General features: G+C 39.2%; 1 protein-coding gene across 1 annotated transcript in view; it reads right to left on the bottom strand.

The window, feature by feature from the left end:
* Positions 1 to 3,107: 3,107 nt before the first annotated feature.
* Positions 3,108 to 5,704, bottom strand: part of ccser1 (coiled-coil serine-rich protein 1) — a 129,268-nt gene continuing 126,671 nt past the window's right edge. Inside the window, 1 exon segment of the mRNA XM_029439707.1 lies at positions 3,108 to 5,704. This exon segment is cut by the window's right edge and continues 1,902 nt beyond it. The gene's annotated coding sequence lies outside the window, so the exon portion shown is untranslated.

Raw genomic sequence — 5,704 nt, 5'->3', positions numbered from 1 at the left:
ACCCAAACTTGAAAACCTAGCTACGCCCCTGTTGCAATGCATGTACATATTTATTAATTAGGTGGCCTATTAAAGCTAATACTTCAGACTACATCACGATTTAAGAGAAAAGGTTAACAACAAGCAACCTCCACAAATCTGCAGCTGACATTTAGACTTTTGACAAGTGTAATTAATAACTAATTATAGCAATGTTCATGTTACCGTAGTAACCGTTGCCTTGTGCATGCTGCATCACTTACATTATGCAGGCATCATTGACATTATTAAGAAACACAATGACTTAACAGCTGAGTCATTGACTTAACAACTGATATATGAAAATGGAAAGAGTTCAGTTCTGACCTATGGTTATGACCATGCCTTGTCCTTAGCAGCACACTAAGTGTCTGTTTGTGGACAGCTAGCTACCGACACACTTTGTAACATTAGCCCTGACTACAACAATCATAAACAGCTACATTCAAGCAAACACTGGTACCCATTTCAAGCAATATTCCCACATACATAGTTGCAAAGTAATGTTATATCCATACAGACATGCAAAGTTGACCATTTAGCCTTAAAGTAAGCCACAGAGAAAGTTAAGTGAAAGATGAGGATGTGCTTGCCTCACTTACCGGTGTGTGAAGGTCCCTCATGGAGTCAATGTGTCCAGTATTCCCGCCTGTCTTGAGGTCCGTCAGCACAGAAGACTCCGCTGTTATTTAAGGCAAGTATCCACCTCTCTCCTGTCCATGTGTACTACTCCAACTCAGTCCTCTTTTTCTACCCGGGCACAGGTCCAGTTTCGAAGGAATAGTCGCTAAAGTTCGGCCTCCAAACAGAAGCAACCTGCAGTTGTGTTTGACACATTTCTCTTAAATGCACCCTTTTTTAGTGTGTAATCATCGCTCTTCTAGTTATGGGATTTGGACACCGACATTGTGTGGGGAAAGGATGTTCAAACAGTGGGAGAAAGCTAAATAAATGGGCAGAATCTCATTGTGAGCTTCACGATTGCAAAAATTGCGACTGCCAACAGCACTAAAGAACAAAGACAGAAGGCTAGCATGGACCAAAGCTGTAAAGAGACAGGATTACAATGGGAAGTCTTGGGAGCTCAAGAAATCTTCATTCCATGCAAGGAAAACCAACAAATGAATTCCCTGATCCTGAACTCGACCTGGGGTATGTAGTCTATCTACTTGATTTATATATTGACAAATGTACTTTCTATATATTGAGTTTTATAATAATTAACAAACACAAGTTAGGTATATATTTATAATAGCTTACCCTGCAACACAACTGCAATAAGCACTTATGATATCGCCAGTTGTCTTGCCTGCGCAGATCCATGCCGAATGTGGCGTGTGGGAAACTTTCATTGAATGAGTACATTTTGCTTTCAAAAAGCAATACTCAGAATCTGCGAGAGGATTGAAAGATATTTGTTTCAACCAGCCAGAGTCAAACAGTCTAAATGCCCGAAACTCCGAATCCGTCTATACAGTTCGCTGTCAATAGAAGTAGAAACGCCCCTAATCACGCGTCAATACTTCTGTCTGGGAGACCTGTGAACGAAAAGAAGGACAAAGGAAATGTAGAGGTTCCAACGGTGCGCCAGAGCAGCTGTTACACTCGACCAATAATGTTTCCTGCATTAAACCCGTAAAACCCAACCAATGCTGGGAACAAGACTACAATAAGATACAGACAGCGTAAATGTTATATGACAAAGAAAATGGTTTAAACGTTTTCTTAAAATGACAGCATTACTCTGAGCAACAGAATAAAAAGCAGTAATTACTTCAGCTTCAATTACTCAATACCAACAAGTAAACGTAAAATGTAAACACCATTTTACCCCAACTTCAGTTTTTTACCCCAAAGGTATCCAGCATTTACTAAATTAGTTTCAGCATTTACTAAATTAGTTTCCAGTCGTTACTACATTGTTCCCTGTTATCTTGTTTTCTTTCACTGTACAATTACTAAATGTAAGTATCAGTTAGAACTGGTCAGTGAAATAAGGAGTTAAATACTCCTAAATACCTATCATGATTTACCACAATGAAAAGTGATGCCTTGAACTTGTGTGTTTTGTCTGACCATTAATCCAAAACCCCAAAATATTCAATTGACAAAGACATAAAATAGCAAAAAGCAGAAAACCCCAAGAATTAACAGGCTTGAACTGCAACATTATCCATTCTTGATTGATACATGAAAACAGTTATCTATAATACTTTGTTAATGTAATATAATATGATTTATTTTCTGCTGATCAACAAATCTCTCTATCACTAGACTTTTTGGACTACATATCAAACCAAACTGTGGATCCTTCATCAACAGCATAAATACACGTACTGTCTACTTCTTGATCTCTTTAGACATCAAAGCTTTGTTAATCAGAAGTGTGTTTACTGATACTGCTGATCTGTCGTATAAATTGCAGCTAATTATTACCAAAACTGGTCTTCTAATCCAGTGTGTTTGTGCATGTGGGCTAGTCAGTCATAACCTCAGCAACGCTAATTGAGTCCAGAAATGAGAAGCATGCACAGGTTCTCCCTAAGGGGTAAACAGTCAAAGCCTACATCCCACACACACATGCATGCACACAAATTCGTTCTAACTTAATTGATTTTCTAAACATTTCCATACTTTATGCTCACTGCCAAATGAATATTCACTCGAATAGTTTGGAGGCTAAAGTCAAATGAGGTAAAATTACCTCTGTCTGCACTCGTTGCCGTGCACAACCTTTTTAAAGTCCCCTCAAATGATGGAGCTGGAAAAGTTTTTCTCTTTTCTTTTAGATTGATGGCCCTTAAGATTCTTTATTCATTGCTTTGTTGTATGTTCTACTTTCACTCTTTGATTTTATTCATTCTTTTCTTTGGAGATTTGTACAGTGAAATCTGCCCAGCCTGAGACATGGAGCCTCGGTCCCATAGATCCACTGCTTTATTATTCCACTGCTCTTTTTTGTGGGGGTCCATCATTCATTCTCATAGCTTCAAAGCATTCAAATCATTTTACAGACACACCTTATTAAATAATGAAAAGCCTGACATTAGTTATGGAAAATCAATAATAAAACCATGATCACCACTAAATGTTTTCATCAATTTTATTTGTATTAAATATTAACAATAAGGAGACAAGGACAAAAATATTTTGATAAAACATTTCTCATGTGAACAGTGAGTGTGACGACTGTGATAGTGACAAAGAAAAACTATGTTGGACATAAAGTGAAGATAAATACTTTGGGTAAACACACACTGCAAGGCTTTTTGACCTTCGATAAGCCCATCACACAGTTCTTGACAAACTGTTCATAAGGACCATGTAAAGTGAAAAATGACTACTATATAAAGATAGATTTTACGTTGTCCTTCACGTATGGGTGGATTACCCCCAAATGAATTTATGGACTAGCTGGTCAGAGGCTCACAGTATAAGTCTACCCAACAGTTTTATATACTTAGACACAGACTTCATCCTGAACTGAAAAAGCAGCTTTAATAGATCATCATCCACTTTTCTGACAGAGTTAGGCAAAAGTTTGCAAAGTCATGTCTTTCAAAGTAATCCGAAGCAGAAATAGGCATAGTGCAAAGGCTGGAGTTCAAAGAGGGGAAAAGTTGAACCAGCGACCCAACACCTGCGAGCGAGTCAACTGGCCTTTACATGAAAAACTTAGCGTAGGGGCCTAAGTTTGTTATATCTGTTCTCTGATGTGTAACTATAGCCTGAAACACTTTGGTAATAGCTCAGACCTCTGACTGCATTTGACATTTGTCAACAAAAACACATTATTTTTTCATTTTTTTTCTGTTATGTGCCAACAAACAATGTATGTGAACCCTATTGTTAAGTGTCATTTACATGAGCACGAAACGTTTGAGTTCATGAACAGTGAACATCAACAGTTATAATAACTTATGTACAATTATACAGCTCAATTTCATTATTACAGCAATTCGTAAAGAAATCAAAAGTAATTACAGTGAGCACATTAAAAGGCTAGGACAGTATAATATCTGTGATTCATTAAAATTATAATGATAACATGATTATTTTAATTGTCATTTCATGACCACTTTCTTAATTTCTTAGTGCCAAGATACTTTTAGGAAACTGATTCTATGGCAATAAATATATGTAAGGCAGAAAACAGTAAATAACTTCCCAACAAGTGAAATGTAGCGTCTTTAATGCACGACAGGCTCCTAAGTAGGATGAAGAATTGAGGTTTGTGAGGTGTGCCCACTTCATGATTGGAGACCCTTGTTTCCCAGCAGTGAAGTTCAATATCAGGTCATTCTTACAATTACACAGGCTCGTCTTTACAGGACCACAGTGGTGCCTTTGAACTGCAATCTCAGATGTGGCTTCTTTCCTTTCAAGATATGTCTCATAACCGCCAACACACCTTTGGGATTTTCGCAATTTGAACACAGCTGAAATGACCACAGCTGTTTGAAACACAGTGAAAAAATGAATTCATTAAGATCTGAGTGGGCAGTGCAAACCGAGCCAAACACTCCCTTATGACATTTCACAGTGTCAATAGCATTATGATTCATGCATTGACGAGGGATGTAAATAGTATTTCTTTAGTGGTCAGCCAGCGACACGACATTGTCACCCTCCACATGTAAACAAACAAAGCAGGGAATGTTTAGTTCCCATTACAGCCGAGGTTCTCTGTCCAAGTCCTCTGGAGCCACATTACTGCTGGCCGCCTTCACTACCAGGTAGTTAATTGCATTCACCCGGTGTAAAATGACTCCCTGATTAGACAGCTGGAATGAAAATCAGGTCCCAATGCCCAGGACTGTGAGCCACTGCAACAGAGTCTGTTATAGATACACTGTATGACAAAACAAGCTCTGGGTAAGTACGCTAAGCAAGGGCGAGAGATGCAGCGAAGGAAAGACATGGGACATGATAGTGGGGAAGGAAGATAACTAATTGACAAGAGGACAGGAACAAAAAGAGCAACAAAGATTGCATGCAGTAGAGTGGGATGCTGGGGGATAGAAGGAGAGAAATGTTTAGGGGGATATTGAAGGAGAATAAGGAGTGGAGAAAGAAATGAGGACATAAATAGAAGAGACAGAAGAAGAAAGGGAGGAAATAGTGTGCAGACCAGAGGGAGAATCGTACTTTCCACCAGCGGGAGCAGAACTGTCTGCCTTTAGGCTTTTCTTCACCTCTATCAGGTCTTTGCCTCATGAGGTGTGCATTACAACACACACACACACACACACACACACACACACACACACACACACACACACACACACACACACACACACACACACACACACACACACACACACACACACACACACACACACACACACACACACACACACACAATTTATACAACCTCCCTAGAGCCAGGTGCCGTTTAGAGACATACAAGGTCAACAACTTCTACAAAATCTAACATTTTCTGTAGATGCCGGGAGCGGTGAACTCCTGGCCTGTATTTAGTAGCAGAGCAGGCTCCCAACTCCCAGTGGACATTATAAGATTTGTTTACCCCAAAACCTATGTGGGGGGGGGGGGGGAAGGGCTGTTCAACAGTCTATTCAGTTCAACAGAGCAAAAGTATTCAACAGTGGCAGATTGAAGAGGTTGTTACGCAGTCCAGTCGTCCACAATAAAAAAAAAAGTGGATTTTCTCATTTATCAAATT

Source organism: Cottoperca gobio, chromosome 9 (assembly GCF_900634415.1).
Source record: "Cottoperca gobio chromosome 9, fCotGob3.1, whole genome shotgun sequence".
Lineage (NCBI taxonomy): Eukaryota > Metazoa > Chordata > Actinopteri > Perciformes > Bovichtidae > Cottoperca > Cottoperca gobio.
This window is presented reverse-complemented; position numbering and strand designations above follow the sequence as displayed.